Source organism: Saccoglossus kowalevskii, chromosome 12 (assembly GCF_978046115.1).
Source record: "Saccoglossus kowalevskii chromosome 12, keSacKowa6.1, whole genome shotgun sequence".
Lineage (NCBI taxonomy): Eukaryota > Metazoa > Hemichordata > Enteropneusta > Harrimaniidae > Saccoglossus > Saccoglossus kowalevskii.
The window spans coordinates 23009695-23033900 of NC_140652.1; positions in this window are offsets into that span (position 1 = coordinate 23009695).

Sequence of the window (24206 nt, forward strand, 5' to 3'; positions counted from 1 at the left end):
AAACAAAACCATGTGTATCACATGTCAACATACATGATTACATCCTTGCAAGCCATGCTTCTACATGTGCACTGTTGGTGTACATTCACCTGATTGGTTTGCCACAAATCCATGTGTATCACATGCCAACATACATGTTCGCATCAATGCAAGCCATGCTTCTACATCTACACTGTTAGTGTGCATGGCTTGCATTGGTGCAAACAAATTCATGTGTATCACATATCAACATACATGTTTACATCCATGGAAGCCAGGCTTCTACACGTACACTGTTGGTGTGCATAGATTGCATTGGTGCAAACAAATCCATGTGCATCACATGTCCACATACATGTTCATCTCAATGCACGCCAGGCATCTACATCTACACTGTTAGCGAGCATGGCTTGCATTGGTGTAAATAAATCCATGTGTTTCACATGTCAACATACATGATTACATCCAAGCAAGCCAAGCTTCTACATGTACCCTGTTGGTGTGCATGGATTGCATTGGTTCAAACAAATCCATGTGTATCACATGTCAACATACATGTTTACATCCATGCAAGCCATGCTTCTACATGTACACTGTTCGTGTACATGGCTTGCATTGGTATAAACAAATCCATGGTTATCACATGTCAACATACATGTTTACATCCATGCAAACCATCCTTCTACATGTGCACTGTTGGTGTACATTCACCTGATTGGCTTGCCACAAATCCATGTGTATCACATGTCAACATACATGTTAACATCAATGCAAGCCAAGGTTCTACATGTACCCTGTTGGTGTGCATGAATTGCATTGGTTCAAACAAATCCATGTGTATCACATGTCAACATACATGTTTACATCCATGCAAGCCATGCTTCTACATGTACACTGTTCGTGTGCATGGCTTGCATTGGTGGAAACAAATCCATGGTTATCACATGTCAACATACATGTTTACATCCATGCAAACAATGCTTCTACATGTACACTGTTGGTGTACATTCACCTGATTGGCTTGCCACAAATCCATGTGTATCACATGTCAACATACATGTTAACATCAATGCAAGCCGAGGTTCTACATGTACACTGTTGGTGTGCATATATTGCATTGATGCAAACAAATCCATGTGCACCACATGTCAACATACATGTACACCTCAATGCAAGCCAGGCTTCTACATCTACACTGTTAGCGTGCATGGCTTGCATTGGTGTAAACAAATCCTTGTGTATCATATGTCAACATACATGTTTACATCCATGCAAGCCAGGCTTCTACATGTACACTGTTGGTGTACATTCAACTGTTTGGCTTGCCATTGTGCCAACAAAAGCATGTGTATCACATGTCAACATACATGTTAACATCAATGCAAGCCAAGGTTCTACATGTACACTGTTGGTGTGCATAGATTGCATTGGTGCAAACAAATCCATGTGCATCACATGTCAACATACATGTTCATCTCAATGCACGCCAGGCATCTACATCTACACTGTTAGCGTGCATGGCTTGCATTGGTGTAAACAAATCCATGTGTATCACATGTCAACATACATGTTTACATCCGTGCAATCCAGGCTTCTACATGTACACTGTTGGTGTGCATAGATTGCATTGGTGCAAACAAATCCATGTGCATCACATGTCAACATACATGTTTACATCCATGCAAGCCAAGCTTCAACATGTACACTGTTGGTGTGCATAGATTGCGTTGGTGCAAACAAATGCTTGTGTATTACATGGCAACATACATGTTCATCTCAATGCACGCCAGGCTTCTACATCTACACTGTTAGCGTGCATGGCTTGCATTGGTGTAAAAAAATTCATATGTATCACATGTCAACATACATTTTCACCTCAATGCCAGCCAGGCTTCTACAAGTACACTGTTGGTGTGCATGCCCAGCATTGGTGTAAACAACTCTTCGTGCATGGTTATATCTCATGTCAACATACATGTTTACACCAATGCAAGCCAAGCTGCTACATGTGCACTGTTGGTGTACATTCACCTGTTTGGCTTGTCATTGTGCAAACAAAAGCATGTGTATCACATGTCAACATACATGTTTACATTCGTGCAAGCCAAGCTTCAACATGTACACTGTTGGTGTACATAGATTGCATTGGTGCAAACAAATCCATGTGCATCACATGTCAACATACATGTTCATCTCAATGCACGCCAGGCATCTACATCTACACTGTTAGCGAGCATGGCTTGCATTGGTGTAAACAAATCCATGTGTTTCACATGTCAACATACATGTTTACATCCATGCAAGCCAAGCTTCTACATGTACACTGTTCGTGTGCATGGCTTGCAATGGTATAAGCAAATCCATGGTTATCACATGTCAACATACATGTTTACATCCATGCAAACCATCCTTCTACATGTGCACTGTTGGTGTACATTCACCTGATTGGCTTGCCACAAATCCATGTGTATCACATGTCAACATACATGTTAACATCAATGCAAGCCAAGGTTCTACATGTACCCTGTTGGTGTGCATGGATTGCATTGGTTCAAACAAATCCATGTGTATCACATGTCAACATACATGTTTACATCCATGCAAGCCATGCTTCTACATGTACACTGTTCGTGTGCATGGCTTGCATTGGTGGAAACAAATCCATGGTTATCACATGGCAACATACATGTTTACATCCATGCAAACAATGCTTCTACATGTGCACTGTTGGTGTACATTCACCTGATTGGCTTGCCACAAATCCATGTGTATCACATGTCAACATACATGTTAACATCAATGCAAGCCAAGGTTCTACATGTACACTGTTGATGTGCATATATTGCATTGGTGCAAACAAATCCTTGTGCACCACATGTCAACCTACATGTACACCTCAATGCAAGCCATGCTTCTACATCTACACTGTTAGCGTGCATGGCTTGCATTGGTGTAAACAAATCCATGTGTATCACATGTCAACATACATGTTTACATCCATGCAAGCCAGGCTTCTACATGTACACTGTTGGTGTACATTCAACTGTTTGGCTTGCCATTGTGCCAACAAAAGCATGTGTATCACATGTCAACATACATATTAACATCAATGCAAGCCAAGGTTCTACATGTACACTGTTGGTGTGCATAGATTGCATTGGTGCAAACAAATCCATGTGCATCACATGTCAACATACATGTTCATCTCAATGCACGCCAGGCATCTACATCTACACTGTTAGCGTGCATGGCTTGCATTGGTGTAAACAAATCCATGTGTATCACATGTCAACATACATGTTTACATCCATGCAATCCAGGCTTCTACATGTACACTGTTGGTGTGCATAGATTGCGTTGGTGCAAACAAATGCTTGTGTATCACATGGCAACATACATGTTCATCTCAATGCACGCCAGGCTTCTACATCTACACTGTTAGCGTGCATGGCTTGCATTGGTGTAAAAAAATTCATATGTATCACATGTCAACATACATTTTCACCTCAATGCCCGCCAGGCTTCTACAAGTACACTGTTGGCGTGCATGCCCAGCATTGGTGTAAACAACTCTTCGTGCATGGTTATATCTCATGTCAACATACATGTTTACACCAATGCAAGCCAAGCTGCTACATGTGCACTGTTGGTGTACATTCACCTGTTTGGCTTGTCATTGTGCAAACAAAAGCATGTGTATCACATGTCAACATACATGTTTACATCCGTGCAAGCCAAGCTTCAACATGTACACTGTTGGTGTGCATAGATTGCATTGGTGCAAACAAATCCATGTGCATCACATGTCAACATACATGTTCATCTCAATGCACGCCAGGCATCTACATCTACACTGTTAGCGAGCATGGCTTGCATTGGTGTAAACAAATCCATGTGTTTCACATGTCAACATACATGTTTACATCCATGCAAGCCAAGCTTCTACATGTACACTGTTCGTGTGCATGGCTTGCAATGGTATAAGAAAATCCATGGTTATCACATGTCAACATACATGTTTACATCCATGCAAACCATCCTTCTACATGTGCACTGTTGGTGTACATTCACCTGATTGGCTTGCCACAAATCCATGTGTATCACATGTCAACATACATGTTAACATCAATGCAAGCCAAGGTTCTACATGTACCCTGTTGGTGTGCATGGATTGCATTGGTTCAAACAAATCCATGTGTATCACATGTCAACATACATGTTTACATCCATGCAAGTCATGCTTCTACATGTACACTGTTCGTGTGCATGGCTTGCATTGGTGGAAACAAATCCATGGTTATCACATGTCAACATACATGTTTACATCCATGCAAACAATGCTTCTACATGTGCACTGTTGGTGTACATTCACCTGATTGGCTTGCCACAAATCCATGTGTATCACATGTCAACATACATGTTAACATCAATGCAAGCCAAGGTTCTACATGTACACTGTTGGTGTGCATGTATTGCATTGATGCAAACAAATCCATGTGCACCACATGTCAACATACATGTACACCTCAACGCAAGCCAGGCTTCTACATCTACACTGTTAGCGTGCATGGCTTGCATTGGTGTAAACAAATCCATGTGTATCACATGTCAACATACATGTTTACATCCATGCAAGCCAGGCTTCTACATGTACACTGTTGGTGTACATTCAACTGTTTGGCTTGCCATTGTGCCAACAAAAGCATGTGTATCACATGTCAACATACATGTTAACATCAATGCAAGCCAAGGTTCTACATGTACACTGTTGGTGTGCATAGATTGCATTGGTGCAAACAAATCCATGTGCATCACATGTCAACATACATGTTCATCTCAATGCACGCCAGGCATCTACATCTACACTCTTAGCGTGCATGGCTTGCATTGGTGTAAACAAATCCATGTGTATCACATGTCAACATACATGTTTACATCCGTGCAATCCAGACTTCTACATGTACACTGTTGGTGTGCATAGATTGCATTGGTGCAAACAAATCCATGTGCATCACATGTCAACATACATGTTTACATCCATGCAAGCCAAGCTTCAACATGTACACTGTTGGTGTGCATAGATTGCGTTGGAGCAAACAAATGCTTGTGTATCACATGGCAACATACATGTTCATCTCAATGCACGCCAGGCTTCTACATCTACACTGTTAGCGTGCATGGCTTGCATTGGTGTAAAAAAATTCATATGTATCACATGTCAACATACATTTTCACCTCAATGCCAGCCAGGCTTCTACAAGTACACTGTTGGTGTGCATGCCCAGCATTGGTGTAAACAACTCTTCGTGCATGGTTATATCTCATGTCAACATACATGTTTACACCAATGCAAGCCAAGCTGCTACATGTGCACTGTTGGTGTACATTCACCTGTTTGGCTTGTCATTGTGCAAACAAAAGCATGTGTATCACATGTCAACATACATGTTTACATCCATGCAAGCCAAGCTTCTACATGTACACTGTTCGTGTGCATGGCTTGCAATGGTGTAAGCAAATCCGTGTGTATCACGTGTCAACATACATGTTTACATCCATGCAAGCAAGCCATGCTTCTACATGTGCACTGTTGGTGTACATTCATCTGATTGGCTTGCCACAAATCCATGTGTATCACATGTCAACATACATGTTAACATCAATGCAAGCCAAGGTTCTACATGTACACTGTTGGTGTGCATGGATTGCATTGGTGCAACCAAATCCATGTGCATCACATGTCAACATACATGTTCATCTCAATGCACGCCAGGCATCTACATCTACACTGTTAGCGAGCATGGCTTGCATTGGTGTAAACAAATCCATGTGTTTCACATGTCAACATACATGTTTACATCCATGCAAGTCAAGCTTCTACATGTACCCTGTTGTTGTGCATGGATTGCATTGGTTAAAACAAATCCATGTGTATCACATGTCAACATACATGTTTACATCCATGCAAGCCATGCTTCTACATGTACACTGTTCGTGTGCATGGCTTGCATTGGTGTAAACAAATCCATGGTTATCACATGTCAACATACATGTTTACATACATGCAAACCATGCTTCTACATGTGCACTGTTGGTGTACATTCACCTGATTGGCTTGCCACAAATCCATGTGTATCACATGTCAACATACATGTTAACATCAATGCAAGCCAAGGTTCTACATGTACACTGTTGGTGTGCATATATTGCATTGATGCAAACAAATCCATGTGCACCACATGTCAATATACATGTTCACCTCAATGCAAGACAGGCTTCTACATCTACACTGTTAGCGTGCATGGCTTGCATTGGTGTAAACAAATCCATGTGTATCACATGTCAACTACATGTTTACATCCATGCAAACAATGCTTTTACTTGTACACTGTTGGTGTACATTCACCTGATTGGCTTGCCACAAATCCATGTCTATCACATGTCAACATACATGTTAACATCAATGCAAGCCAAGGTTCTACATGTACACTGTTGGTGTGCATATATTGCATTGATGCAAACTAATCCATGTGCACCACATGTCAATATACATGTTCACCTCAATGCAAGACAGGCTTCTACATCTACACTGTTAGCGTGCATGGCTTGCATTGGTGTAAACAAATCCATGTGTATCACATGTCAACATACATGTTAAAATCAATGCAAGTCAAGCTTCTACATGTACACTGTTGGTGCATGGTTTTCATTGGTGTAAACAAATTCATGTGTTCACATGTCAACATACATGTTTACATCCATGCAAGCCAAGCTTCTACGTGTACTCTGTCGGTGTGCATGATATGCATTGGTGTAAACCAATCCATGTGTATTACATGTCAACATACATGTTAACATCCATGCAAGCCAAGCTTCTACATGTACACTGTTGGTGTGCATGGTTTTTATTGGTGTACACAAATCCATGTGTATCACATGTCAACATACATGTTTACATCCATGCAAGCCAAGCTTGTACATGTACTCTGTTGATGTGCATAGATTGCATTGGTGCTAACAAATCCATGTGTATCACATGTCAACATACATGTTCATTTCAATGCACGCCACGCTTCTACATCTACACTGTTAGCGTACATGGCTTGCATTGGTGTAAGCACATCTAAGTGTATCACATGTCAACATACATGTTCACATCAATACAAGCCAGGCTTCTACATGTACACTGTTGGTTTGCATGATTTGCTTTGGTGTAAACAAATCCATGTGCATCACATGTCAACATACATGTTCATCTCAATGCACGCCAGGCATCTACATCTACACTGTTGGTGTGCATGGTTTTTATTGGTGTACACAAATCCATGTGTATCACATGTCAACATACATGTTTACATCCATGCAAGCCAAGCTTCTACATGTACCCTGTTGGTGTGCATGGATTGCATTGGTTCAAACAAATCCATATGTATCACATGTCAACATACATATTCAACTCAATGCAAGCCATGCTTCTACATGTGCACTGTTGGTGTACATTCACCTGATTGTTTTGCCACAAATCCATGTGTATCACATGCCAACATACATGTTCACATCAATGCAAGCCATGCTTCTACATCTACACTGTTAGTGTGCATGGCTTGCATTGGTGCAAACAAATTCATGTGTATCACATATCAAAATACATGTTTACATCCATGGAAGCCAGGCTTCTACACGTACACTGTTGGTGTACATAGAATATATTGGTGCAAACAAATCCATGTGCATCACATGTCAACATACTTGTTCACGTCAATGCAAGCCAGGCTTCTACATCTACACTGTTATCGTGCATGGCTTGCAATGGTGTAAACAAATCCATGTGTATCATATGTCAACATACATGTTTACATCCATGCAAGCCAGGCTTCTACATGTACACTGTTAGTATGCATGGCTTGCATTGGTGTAAACACATCCATGTGTATCACATGTCAACATACATGTTTACATCCGTGCAAGCCAAGCTTCAACATGTTCGCTGTTGGTGTGCATAGATTACATTGGTGCAAACAAATCCATGTGCATCTCATGTCATCATACATGTTCATCTCAATGCACGCCATGCATCTACATCTACACTGTTAGCGAGCATGGCTTGCACTGGTGTAAACAAATCCATGTGTATCACATGTCAACATACATGTTTACATCCATGCAAGCCAAGCTTCTACATGTACCTTGTTGGTGTGTATGGATTGCATTGGTGCAAACAAATCCATGTGTATCACATGTCAACATACATGTTCACCTCAATGCAAGCCAGGCTTCTACATGTACACTGTTGGTTTGCATGATTTGCTTTGGTGTAAACAAATCAATGTGTATAACATGTCAAACTACATGTCTACACCCATGCAAGCCAAGCTTCTACATGTACACTGTTCGTGTACATTCAATTGTTTGGCTTGTCATTGTGCAAACAAATCCATTTATATCACATGTCAACATACATGTTTACTTCCATGCAAGGCAAGCTTCAACATGTACTCTGTTGGTGTGCATAGATTGCATTGGTGCAAACAAATCCATGTGTATCACATGTCAACATACATGTTCATTTCAATGTACGCCAGGCTTCTACATCTACACTGTTAGCGTGCATGGCTTGCATTGGTGTAAACACATCCATGTGTATCACATGTCAACATACATGTTTATATCCATGCAAGCCAAGTTTCTACATGTACCCTGTTGGTGTGTATGGATTGCATTGGTTCAAACAAATCCATGTGTATCACATGTCAACATACATGTTTAGATCCATGCAAGCCATGCTTCTACATGTGCACTGTTGGTGTACATTCACCTGATTGGCTTGCCACAAATCCATGTCTATCACATGTCAACATACATGTTAACATCAATGCAAGCCAAGGTTCTACATGTACACTGTTGGTGTGCATATATTGCATTGATGCAAACAAATCCATTTGCATCACATGTCAACATACATGTTCATCTCAATGCACGCCAGGCTTCTACTTATACACTGTTAGCGTGCATGGCTTGCATTGGTGTAAACAAATCCATATGTATCACATGTCAGCATACAAGTTTGCATCCATGCAAGCCAAGATTCTACATGTACACTGTTAGTGTGCATGGATTGCATTGGTTGAAACAAATCCATATGTATCACATGTCAACATTCTTGTTTACATCCATGTAAGCCAGGTATCTACATGTACACTGTTGGTGTACATTCAACTGTTTGGCTTGCCAGTGTGCAAACAAAAGCATGTGTATCACATGTCAACATACATGTTTACATTCATGCAATCCAGGCTTCTACATGTACACTGTTGGTGTACATGGTTTTCATTGGTGTACACAAATCCATGTGTATCACATGTCAACATACATGTTTACTTCCATGCAAGCCAAGCTTCTACATGTACTCTGTTGGTGTGCATATATTGCATTGATGCAAACAGATCCATTTGCATCACATGTCAAGATACATGTTCACATCAATGCAAGCCAGGCTTCGACATCTACACTGTTAGCGTGCATGGCTTACATTGGTGTAAACAATTCCATGTGTATCACATGTCAACATACATGTTTACATCCATGCATACCATGCTTCTACATGTGCACTGTTGGTGTACATTCACCTGTTTGGCTTTCCAGTGTGCAAACAAATCCATTTATATCACATGTCAAAATACATGTTAAAATCAATGCAAGTCAAGCTTCTACATGTACACTGTTGGTGTACATTCACTTGTTTGGCTTGCCATTGTGCAAACAAAAGCATTTCTATCACATGTCAACATACATGTTTACGTCCATGCAAGCCAGGCTTCTACATGTACACTGTTGGTGCATGGTTTTCATTGGTGTAAACAAATTCATGTGTTCACATGTCAACATACATGTTTACATCCATGCAAAACAAGCTTCTACGTGTACTCTGTCGGTGTGCATGATATGCATTGGTGTAAACCAATCCATGTGTATTACATGTCAACATACATGTTAACATCCATGCAAGCCAAGCTTCTACATGTACACTGTTGGTGTGCATGGTTTTTATTGGTGTACACAAATCCATGTGTATCACATGTCAACATACATGTTTACATCCATGCAAGCCAAGCTTGTACATGTACTCTGTTGATGTGCATAGATTGCATTGGTGCAAACAAATCCATGTGTATCACATGTCAACATACATGTTCATTTCAATGCACGCCAGGCTTCTACATCTACACTGTTAGCGTGCATGGCTTGCATTGGTGTAAGCACATCTAAGTGTATCACATGTCAACATACATGTTCACATCAATACAAGCCAGGCTTCTACATGTACACTGTTGGTTTGCATGATATGCATTTATGTACACAAATCCATGTGTATCACATGTCAACATACATGTTTACATCCATGCAAGCCAAGCTTCTACATGTACCCTGTTGGTGTGCATGGATTGCATTGGTTCAAAGAAATCCATGTGTATCACATGTCAACATACATGTTCACCTCAATGCAAGCCATGCTTCTACATGTACACTGTTCGTGTCCATGGCGTGCATTGGTGTAAACAAAACCATGTGTATCACATGTCAACATACATGATTACATCCTTGCAAGCCATGCTTCTACATGTGCACTGTTGGTGTACATTCACCTGATTGGTTTGCCACAAATCCATGTGTATCACATGCCAACATACATGTTCACATCAATGCAAGCCATGCTTCTACATCTACATTGTTAGTGTGCATGGCTTGCATTGGTGCAAACAAATTCATGTGTATCACATATCAACATACATGTTTACATCCATGGAAGCCAGGCTTCTACACGTACACTGTTGGTGTGCATAGAATATATTGGTGCAAACAAATCCATGTGCATCACATGTCAACATACATGTTCATCTCAATGCACGCCATGCTTCTACATCTACATTGTTAGCGAGCATGGATTGCATTGGTGTAAAGAAATCCATGTGTATCACATGTCAACATACATGTTTACATCCATGCAAGCCAAGCTTCTACATGTACCTTGTTGGTGTGCATGGATTGCATTGGTTCAAACAAATCCATGTGTATCACATGTCAACATACATGTTCACCTCAATGCAAGCCATGCTTCTACATGTACACTGTTGGTATGCATGGCTTGCATTGGTGTAAACAGATCCATGTGTATCACATGTCAACATACATGTTTACATCCATGCAAGCCGTGCTTCTACATGTGCACTGTTGGTGTACATTCACCTGATTGGCTTGCCAAAAATCCATGTGTATCACACGTCAACATACATGTTCACATCAATACAAGCCAGGCTTCAACATGTACACTGTTGGTTTGCATGATTTGCTTTGGTGTAAACAAATCAATGTGTATAACATGTCAAACTACATGTCTACACCCATGCAAGCCAAGCTTCTACATGTACACTGTTCGTGTACATTCAATTGTTTGGCTTGCCATTGTGCAAACAAATCCATTTATATCACATGTCAACATACATGTTCACATCAATGCAAGCCAAGCTTCTACATGTACACTGTTGGTGTACATTCACCTGTTTGGCTTGCCATTGTGCAAACAAAAGCATGTTTATCACATGTCAACATACATGTTTACTTCCATGCAAGCCAAGCTTCAACATGTACTCTGTTGGTGTGCATAGATTGCATTGGTGCAAACAAATCCATGTGTATCACATGTCAACATACATGTTCATTTCAATGCACGCCAGGCTTCTACATCTACACTGTTAGCGTGCATGGCTTGCATTGGTGTAAACACATCCATGTGTATCACATGTCAACATACATGTTTATATAAATCCATGCAAGACAAGCTTCTACATGTACCCTGTTGGTGTGTATGGATTGCATTGGTTCAAACAAATCCATGTGTATCACATGTCAACATACATGTTTAGATCCATGCAAGCCATGCTTCTACATGTGCACTGTTGGTGTACATTCACCTGATTGGCTTGCCACAAATCCATGTCTATCACATGTCAACATACATGTTAACATCAATGCAAGCCAAGGTTCTACATGTACACTGTTGGTGTGCATATATTGCATTGATGCAAACAAATCCATTTGCATCACATGTCAAGATACATGTTCACCTCAATGCAAGCCAGGCTTCTACATCTACACTGTTAGCGTGCATGGCTTACATTGGTGTAAACAATTCCATGTGTTTCACATGTCAACATACAAGTTTATATCCATGCAAGCCAAGCTTCAATATGTACACTGTTGGTGTGCATGGATTGCATTGGTTGAAACAAATCCATATGTATCACATGTCAACATAAATGTTTACATCCATGCAAGCCAGGCTTCTACATGTACACTGTTGGTGTACATTCAACTGTTTGGCTTGCCAGTGTGCAAACAAATCCATTTATATCACATGTCAACATACATGTTCACATCAATGCAAGCCAAGCTTCTACATGTACACTGTTGGTGCGCATTCACCTGTTTGGCTTGCCATTGTGCAAACAAAAGCATGTTTATCACATGTCAACATACATGTTCATCTCAATGCACGCTAGGCTTCTACTTATACACTGTTAGCGTGCATGGCTTGCATTGGTGTAAACAAATCCATATGTATCACATGTCAGCATACAAGTTTGCATCCATGCAAGCCAAGCTTCTACATGTACACTGTTAGTGTGCATGGATTGCATTGATTGAAACAAATCCATATGTATCACATGTCAACATACATGTTTACATCCATGTAAGCCAGGTATCTACATGTACACTGTTGGTGTACATTCAACTGTTTGGCTTGCCAGTGTGCAAACAAAAGCATGTGTATCACATGTCAACATACATCTTTACATCCATGCAATCCAGGCTTCTACATGTACACTGTTGGTGGTTTTCATTGGTGTACACAAATCCATGTGTATCACAAGTCAACATACATGTTTACTTCCATGCAAGCCAAGCTTCTACATGTACTCTGTTGGTGTGCATATATTGCATTGATGCAAACAGATCCATTTGCATCACATGTCAAGATACATGTTCACATCAATGCAAGCCAGGCTTCTACATCTACACTGTTAGCGTGCATGGCTTACATTGGTGTAAACAATTCCATGTGTTTCACATGTCAACATACAAGTTTATATCCATGCAAGCCAAGCTTCAATATGTACACTGTTGGTGTGCATGGCTTGCATTTGTGTAATCAAATCCATATGTATCACATGTCAACATACATGTTTACATCCATGCATACCATGCTTCTACATGTGCACTGTTGGTGTACATTCACCTGTTTGGCTTTCCAGTGTGCAAACAAATCCATTTATATCACATGTCAACATACATGTTAAAATCAATGCAAGTCAAGCTTCTACATTTACACTGTTGGTGTACATTCACTTGTTTGGCTTGCCATTGTGCAAACAAAAGCATTTCTATCACATGTCAACATACATGTTTACGTCCATGCAAGCCAGGCTTCTACATGTACACTGTTGGTGCATGGTTTTCATTGGTGTAAACAAATTCATGTGTTCACATGTCAACATACATGTTTACATCCATGCAAGCCAAACTTCTACGTGTACTCTGTCGGTGTGCATGATATGCATTGGTGTAAACCAATCCATGTGTATTACATGTCAACATACATGTTAACATCCATGCAAGCCAAGCTTCTACATGTGCACTGTTGGTGTGCATGGTTTTTATTGGTGTACACAACTCCATGTGTATCACATGTCAACATACATGTTTACATCCATGCAAGCCAAGCTTGTACATGTACTCTGTTGATGTGCATAGATTGCATTGGTGCTAACAAATCCATGTGTATCACATGTCAATATACATGTTCATTTCAATGCAAGCCACGCTTCTACATCTACACTGTTAGCGTACATGGCTTGCATTGGTGTAAGCACATCTAAGTGTATCACATGTCAACATACATGTTCACATCAATACAAGCCAGGCTTCTACATGTACACTGTTGGTTTGCATGATTTGCTTTGGTGTAAACAAATCCATGTGCATCACATGTCAACATACATGTTCATCTCAATGCACGCCAGGCATCTACATCTACACTGTTGGTGTGCATGGTTTTTATTGGTGTACACAAATCCATGTGTATCACATGTCAACATACATGTTTACATCCATGCAAGCCAAGCTTCTACATGTACCCTGTTGGTGTGCATGGATTGCATTGGTTCAAACAAATCCATATGTATCACATGTCAACATACATATTCAACTCAATGCAAGCCATGCTTCTACATGTGCACTGTTGGTGTACATTCACCTGATTGTTTTGCCACAAATCCATGTGTATCACATGCCAACATACATGTTCACATCAATGCAAGCCATGCTTCTACATCTACACTGTTAGTGTGCATGGCTTGCATTGGTGCAAACAAATTCATGTGTATCACATATCAAAATACATGTTTACATCCATGGAAGCCAGGCTTCTACACGTACACTGTTGGTGTGCATAGAATATATTGGTGCAAACAAATCCATGTGCATCACATGTCAACATACTTGTTCACGTCAATGCAAGCCAGGCTTCTACATCTACACTGTTATCGTGCATGGCTTGCAATGGTGTAAACAAATCCATGTGTATCACATGTCAACATACATGTTTACATCCATGCAAGCCAGGCTTCTACATGTACACTGTTAGTATGCATGGCTTGCATTGGTGTAAACACATCCATGTGTATCACATGTCAACATACATGTTTACATCCGTGCAAGCCAAGCTTCAACATGTTCGCTGTTGGTGTGCATAGATTACATTGGTGCAAACAAATCCATGTGCATCTCATGTCAACATACATGTTCATCTCAATGCACGCCAGGCATCTACATCTACACTGTTAGCGAGCATGGCTTGCACTGGTGTAAACAAATCCATGTGTATCACATGTCAACATACATGTTTACATCCATGCAAGCCAAGCTTCTACATGTACCTTGTTGGTGTGTATGGATTGCATTGGTTCAAACAAATCCATGTGTATCACATGTCAACATACATGTTCACCTCAATGCAAGCCAGGCTTCTACATGTACACTGTTGGTTTGCATGATTTGCTTTGGTGTAAACAAATCAATGTGTATAACATGTCAAACTACATGTCTACACCCATGCAAGCCAAGCTTCTACGTGTACACTGTTCGTGTACATTCAATTGTTTGGCTTGTCATTGTGCAAACAAATCCATTTATATCACATGTCAACATACATGTTCACATCAATGCAAGCCAAGCTTCTACATGTACACTGTTGGTGTACATTCACCTGTTTGGCTTGCCATTGTGCAAACAAAAGCATGTTTATCACATGTCAACATACATGTTTACTTCCATGCAAGGCAAGCTTCAACATGTACTCTGTTGGTGTGCATAGATTGCAATGGTGCAAACAAATCCATGTGTATCACATGTCAACATACATGTTCATTTAAATGCACGCCAGGCTTCTACATCTACACTGTTAGCGTGCATGGCTTGCATTGGTGTAAACACATCCATGTGTATCACATATTCAACATACATGTTTATATCCATGCAAGCCAAGTTTCTACATGTACCCTGTTGGTGTGTATGGATTGCATTGGTTCAAACAAATCCATGTGTATCACATGTCAACATACATGTTTAGATCCATGCAAGCCATGCTTCTACATGTGCACTGTTGGTGTACATTCACCTGATTGGCTTGCCACAAATCCATGTCTATCACATGTCAACATACATGTTAACATCAATGCAAGCCAAGGTTCTACATGTACACTGTTGGTGTGCATATATTGCATTGATGCAAACAAATCCATTTGCATCACATGTCAACATACATGTTCATCTCAATGCACGCCAGGCTTCTACTTATACACTGTTAGCGTGCATGGCTTGCATTGGTGTAAACAAATCCATATGTATCACATGTCAGCATACAAGTTTGCATCCATGCAAGCCAAGCTTCTACATGTACACTGTTAGTGTGCATGGATTGCATTGGTTGAAACAAATCCATATGTATCACATGTCAACATTCTTGTTTACATCCATGTAAGCCAGGTATCTACATGTACACTGTTGGTGTACATTCAACTGTTTGGCTTGCCAGTGTGCAAACAAAAGCATGTGTATCACATGTCAACATACATGTTTACATTCATGCAATCCAGGCTTCTACATGTACACTGTTGGTGTACATGGTTTTCATTGGTGTACACAAATCCATGTGTATCACATGTCAACATACATGTTTACTTCCATGCAAGCCAAGCTTCTACATGTACTCTGTTGGTGTGCATATATTGCATTGATGCAAACAGATCCATTTGCATCACATGTCAAGATACATGTTCACATCAATGCAAGCCAGGCTTCTACATCTACACTGTTAGCGTGCATGGCTTACATTGGTGTAAACAATTCCATGTGTTTCACATGTCAACATACAAGTTTATATCCATGCAAGCCAAGCTTCAATATGTACACTGTTGGTGTGCATGGCTTGCATTTGTGTAATCAAATCCATATGTATCACATGTCAACATACATGTTTACATCCATGCATACCATGCTTCTACATGTGCACTGTTGGTGTACATTCACCTGTTTGGCTTTCCAGTGTGCAAACAAATCCATTTATATCACATGTCAAAATACATGTTAAAATCAATGCAAGTCAAGCTTCTACATGTACACTGTTGGTGTACATTCACTTGTTTGGCTTGCCATTGTGCAAACAAAAGCATTTCTATCACATGTCAACATACATGTTTACGTCCATGCAAGCCAGGCTTCTACATGTACACTGTTGGTGCATGGTTTTCATTGGTGTAAACAAATTCATGTGTTCACATGTCAACATACATGTTTACATCCATGCAAGCCAAGCTTCTACGTGTACTCTGTCGGTGTGCATGATATGCATTGGTGTAAACCAATCCATGTGTATTACATGTCAACATACATGTTAACATCCATGCAAGCCAAGCTTCTACATGTACACTGTTGGTGTGCATGGTTTTTATTGGTGTACACAAATCCATGTGTATCACATGTCAACATACATGTTTACATCCATGCAAGCCAAGCTTGTACATGTACTCTGTTGATGTGCATAGATTGCATTGGTGCAAACAAATCCATGTGTATCACATGTCAACATACATGTTCATTTCAATGCACGCCAGGCTTCTACATCTACACTGTTAGCGTGCATGGCTTGCATTGGTGTAAGCACATCTAAGTGTATCACATGTCAACATACATGTTCACATCAATACAAGCCAGGCTTCTACATGTACACTGTTGGTTTGCATGATATGCATTGGTGTACACAAATCCATGTGTATCACATGTCAACATACATGTTTACATCCATGCAAGCCAAGCTTCTACATGTACCCTGTTGGTGTGCATGGATTGCATTGGTTCAAAGAAATCCATGTGTATCACATGTCAACATACATGTTCACCTCAATGCAAGCCATGCTTCTACATGTACACTGTTTGTGTCCATGGCGTGCATTGGTGTAAACAAAACCATGTGTATCACATGTCAACATACATGATTACATCCTTGCAAGCCATGCTTCTACATGTGCACTGTTGGTGTACATTCACCTGATTGGTTTGCCACAAATCCATGTGTATCACATGCCAACATACATGTTCACATCAATGCAAGCCATGCTTCTACATCTACATTGTTAGTGTGCATGGCTTGCATTGGTGCAAACAAATTCATGTGTATCACATATCAACATACATGTTTACATCCATGGAAGCCAGGCTTCTACACGTACACTGTTGGTGTGCATAGAATATATTGGTGCAAACAAATCCATGTGCATCACATGTCAACATACATGTTCATCTCAATGCACGCCATGCTTCTACATCTACATTGTTAGCGAGCATGGATTGCATTGGTGTAAAGAAATCCATGTTTATCACATGTCAACATACATGTTTACATCCATGCAAGCCAAGCTTCTACATGTACCTTGTTGGTGTGCATGGATTGCATTGGTTCAAACAAATCCATGTGTATCACATGTCAACATACATGTTCACCTCAATGCAAGCCATGCTTCTACATGTACACAGTTGGTATGCATGGCTTGCATTGGTGTAAACAGATCCATGTGTATCACATGTCAACATACATGTTTACATCCATGCAAGCCATGTTTCTACATGTGCACTGTTGGTGTACATTCACCTGATTGGCTTGCCAAAAATCCATGTGTGTCACACGTCAACATACATGTTCACATCAATACAAGCCAGGCTTCTACATGTACACTGTTGGTTTGCATGATTTGCTTTGGTGTAAACAAATCAATGTGTATAACATGTCAAACTACATGTCTACACCCATGAAAGCCAAGCTTCTACATGTACACTGTTCGTGTACATTCAATTGTTTGGCTTGCCATTGTGCAAACAAATCCATTTATATCACATGTCAACATACATGTTCACATCAATGCAAGCCAAGCTTCTACATGTACACTGTTGGTGTACATTCACCTGTTTGGCTTGCCATTGTGCAAACAAAAGCATGTTTATCACATGTCAACATACATGTTTACTTCCATGCAAGCCAAGCTTCAACATGTACTCTGTTGGTGTGCATAGATTGCATTGGTGCAAACAAATCCATGTGTATCACATGTCAACATACATGTTCATTTCAATGCACGCCAGCCTTCTACATCTACACTGTTAGCGTGCATGGCTTGCATTGGTGTAAACACATCCATGTGTATCACATGTCAACATACATGTTTATATAAATCCATGCAAGACAAGCTTCTACATGTACCCTGTTGGTGTGTATGGATTGCATTGGTTCAAACAAATCCATGTGTATCACATGTCAACATACATGTTTAGATCCATGCAAGCCATGCTTCTACATGTGCACTGTTGGTGTACATTCACCTGATTGGCTTGCCACAAATCCATGTCTATCACATGTCAACATACATGTTAACATCAATGCAAGCCAAGGTTCTACATGTACACTGTTGGTGTGCATATATTGCATTGATGCAAACAAATCCATTTGCATCACATGTCAAGATACATGTTCACCTCAATGCAAGCCAGGCTTCTACATCTACACTGTTAGCGTGCATGGCTTACATTGGTGTAAACAATTCCATGTGTTTCACATGTCAACATACAAGTTTATATCCATGCAAGCCAAGCTTCAATATGTACACTGTTGGTGTGCATGGCTTGCATTTGTGTAATCAAATCCATATGTATCACATGTCAACATACATGTTTACATCCATGCATACCATGCATCTACATGTGCACTGTTGGTGTACATTCACCTGTTTGGCTTTCCAGTGTGCAAATAAATCCATTTATATCACATGTCAACATACATGTTAAAATCAATACAAGTCAAGCTTCTACATGTACACTGTTGGTGTACATTCACTTGTTTGGCTTGTCATTGTGCAAACAAAAGCATTTCTATCACATGTCAACATACATGTTTATGTCCATGCAAGCCAGGCTTCTACATGTACACTGTTGGTGCATGGTTTTCATTGGTGTAAACAAATTCATGTGTTCACATGTCAACATACATGTTTACATCCATGCAAGCCAAGCTTCTACTTGTACTCTGTCGGTGTGCATGATATGCATTGGTGTAAACCAATCCATGTGTATTACATGTCAACATACATGTTTACATCCATGCAAGCCAAGCTTCTACATGTACACTGTTGGTGTGCATGGTTTTTATTGGTGTACACAAATCCATGTGTATCACATGTCAACATACATGTTTACATCCATGCAAGCCAAGCTTGTACATGTACTCTGTTGATGTGCATAGATTGCATTGGTGCAAACAAATCCATGTGTATCACATGTCAACATACATGTTCATTTCAATGCACGCCAGGCTTCTACATCTACACTGTTAGCGTGCATGGCTTGCATTGGTGTAAACACATCTAAGTGTATCACATGTCAACATACATGTTCACATCAATACAAGCCAGGCTTCTACATGTACACTGTTGGTTTGCATGATTTGCTTTGGTGTAAACAAATCCAAGTGCATCACATGTCAACATACATGTTCATCTCTATGCACGCCAGGCATCTACATCTACACTGTTGGTGTGCATGGATTGCATTGGTTCAAAGAAATCCATGTGTATCACATGTCAACATACATGTTCACCTCAATGCAAGCCATGCTTCTACATGTACACTGTTCGTGTCCATGGCGTGCATTGATGTAAACAAAACCATGTGTATCACATGTCAACATACATGATTACATCCTTGCAAGCCAAGCTTCTACATGTGCACTGTTGGTGTACATTCACCTGATTGGTTTGCCACAAATCCATGTGTATCACATGCCAACATACATGTTCACATCAATGCAAGCCATGCTTCTACATCTACACTGTTAGTGTGCATGGCTTGCATTGGTGCAAACAAATTCATGTGTATCACATATCAACATACATGTTTACATCCATGGAAGCCAGACTTCTACACGTACACTGTTGGTGTGCATAGATTGCATTGGTGCAAACAAATCCATGTGCATCACATGTCCACATACATGTTCATCTCAATGCACGCCAGGCATCTACATCTACACTGTTAGCGAGCATGGCTTGCATTGGTGTAAACAAATCCATGTGTTTCACATGTCAACATACATGATTACATCCAAGCAAGCCAAGCTTCTACATGTACCCTGTTGGTGTGCATGGATTGCATTGGTTCAAACAAATCCATGTGTATCACATGTCAACATACATGTTTACATCCATGCAAGCCATGCTTCTACATGTACACTGTTCGTGTGCATGGCTTGCATTGGTATAAACAAATCCATGGTTATCACATGTCAACATACATGTTTACATCCATGCAAACCATCCTTCTACATGTGCACTGTTGGTGTACATTCACCTGATTGGCTTGCCACAAATCCATGTGTATCACATGTCAACATACATGTTAACATCAATGCAAGCCAAGGTTCTACATGTACCCTGTTGGTGTGCATGGATTGCATTGGTTCAAACAAATGCTTGTGTATTACATGGCAACATACATGTTCATCTCAATGCACGCCAGGCTTCTACATCTACACTGTTAGCGTGCATGGCTTGCATTGGTGTAAACAAATCCATGTGTATCACATGTCAACATACATGTTTACATCCATGCAAGCCAGGCTTCTACATGTACACTGTTGGTGTACATTCAACTGTTTGGCTTGCCATTGTGCCAACAAAAGCATGTGTATCACATGTCAACATACATGTTAACATCAATGCAAGCCAAGGTTCTACATGTACACTGTTGGTGTGCATAGATTGCATTGGTGCAAACAAATCCATGTGCATCACATGTCAACATACATGTTCATCTCAATGCACGCCAGGCATCTACATCTACACTGTTAGCGTGCATGGCTTGCATTGGTGTAAACAAATCCATGTGTATCACATGTCAACATACATGTTTACATCCGTGCAATCCAGGCTTCTACATGTACACTGTTGGTGTGCATAGATTGCATTGGTGCAAACAAATCCATGTGCATCACATGTCAACATACATGTTTACATCCATGCAAGCCAAGCTTCAACATATACACTGTTGGTGTGCATAGATTGCGTTGGTGCAAACAAATGCTTGTGTATCACATGGCAACATACATGTTCATCTCAATGCACGCCAGGCTTCTACATCTACACTGTTAGCGTGCATGGCTTGCATTGGTGTAAAAAAATTCATATGTATCACATGTCAACATACATTTTCACCTCAATGCCAGCCAGGCTTCTACAAGTACACTGTTGGTGTGCATGCCCAGCATTGGTGTAAACAACTCTTCGTGCATGGTTATATCTCATGTCAACATACATGTTTACACCAATGCAAGCCAAGCTGCTACATGTGCACTGTTGGTGTACATTCACCTGTTTGGCTTGTCATTGTGCAAACAAAAGCATGTGTATCACATGTCAACATACATGTTTACATCCGTGCAAGCCAAGCTTCAACATGTACACTGTTGGTGTGCATAGATTGCATTGGTGCAAACAAATCCATGTGCATCACATGTCAACATACATGTTCATCTCAATGCACGCCAGGCATCTACATCTACACTGTTAGCGAGCATGGCTTGCATTGGTGTAAACAAATCCATGTGTTTCACATGTCAACATACATGTTTACATCCATGCAAGCCAAGTTTCTACATGTACACTGTTCGTGTGCATGGCTTGCAATGGTATAAGCAAATCCATGGTTATCACATGTCAACATACATGTTTACATCCATGCAAACCATCCTTCTACATGTGCACTGTTGGTGTACATTCACCTGATTGGCTTGCCACAAATCCATGTGTATCACATGTCAACATACATGTTAACATCAATGCAAGCCAAGGTTCTACATGTACCCTGTTGGTGTGCATGGATTGCATTGGTTCAAACAAATCCATGTGTATCACATGTCAACATACATGTTTACATCCATGCAAGCCATGCTTCTACATGTACACTGTTCGTGTGCATGGCTTGTATTGGTGGAAACAAATCCATGGTTATCACATGTCAACATACATGTTTACATCCATGCAAACAATGCTTCTACATGTGCACTGTTGGTGTACATTCACCTGATCGGCTTGCCACAAATCCATGTGTATCACATGTCAACATACATGTTAACATCAATGCAAGCCAAGGTTCTACATGTACACTGTTGGTGTGCATATATTGCATTGATGCAAACAAATCCATGTGCACCACGTGTCAACATACATGTACACCTCAATGCAAGCCAGGCTTCTACATCTACACTGTTAGCGTGCATGGCTTGCATTGGTGTAAACAAATCCATGTGTATCACATGTCAACATACATGTTTACATCCATGCAAGCCAAGCTTCTACATGTACACTGTTCGTGTGCATGGCTTGCAATGGTGTAAGCAAATCCGTGTGTATCACGTGTCAACATACATGTTTACATCCATGCAAGCAAGCCATGCTTCTACATGTGCACTGTTGGTGTACATTCATCTGATTGGCTTGCCACAAATCCATGTGTATCACATGTCAACATACATGTTAACATCAATGCAAGCCAAGGTTCTAAATGTACACTGTTGGTGTTCATAGATTGCATTGGTGCAACCAAATCCATGTGCATCACATGTCAACATACATGTCCATGTCAATGCACGCCAGGCATCTACATCTACACTGTTAGCGAGCATGGCTTGCATTGGTGTAAACAAATCCATGTGTTTCACATGTCAACATACATGTTTACATCCATGCAAGTCAAGCTTCTACATGTACCCTGTTGGTGTGCATGGATTGCATTGGTTCAAACAAATCCATGTGTATCACATGTCAACATACATGTTTACATCCATGCAAGCCATGCTTCTACATGTACACTGTTCGTGTGCATGGCTTGCATTGGTGGAAACAAATCCATGGTTATCACATGTCAACATACATGTTTACATCCATGCAAACAATGCTTCTACATGTGCACTGTTGGTGTACATTCACCTGATTGGCTTGCCACAAATCCATGTGCATCACATGTCAACATACATGTTAACATCAATGCAAGCCAAGGTTCTACATGTACACTGTTGGTGTGCATATATTGCATTGATGCAAACAAATCCATGTGCACCACATGTCAACATACATGTACACCTCAATGCAAGCCAGGCTTCTACATCTACACTGTTAGCGTGCATGGCTTGCATTGGTGTAAACAAATTCATGTGTATCACATGTCAACATACATGTTTACATCCATGCAAGCCAGGCTTCTACATGTACACTGTTGGTGTACATTCAACTGTTTGGCTTGCCATTGTGCCAACAAAAGCATGTGTGTCACATGTCAACATACATGTTTACATCCGTGCAAGCCAAGCTTCAACATGTACACTGTTGGTGTGCATAGATTGCATTGGTGCAAACAAATCCATGTGCATCACATGTCAACATACATGTTCATCTCAATGCACGCCAGGCATCTACATCTACACTGCTAGCGTGCATGGCTTGCATTGGTGTAAACAAATCCATGTGTATCACATGTCAACATACATGTTTACATCCGTGCAATCCAGGCTTCTA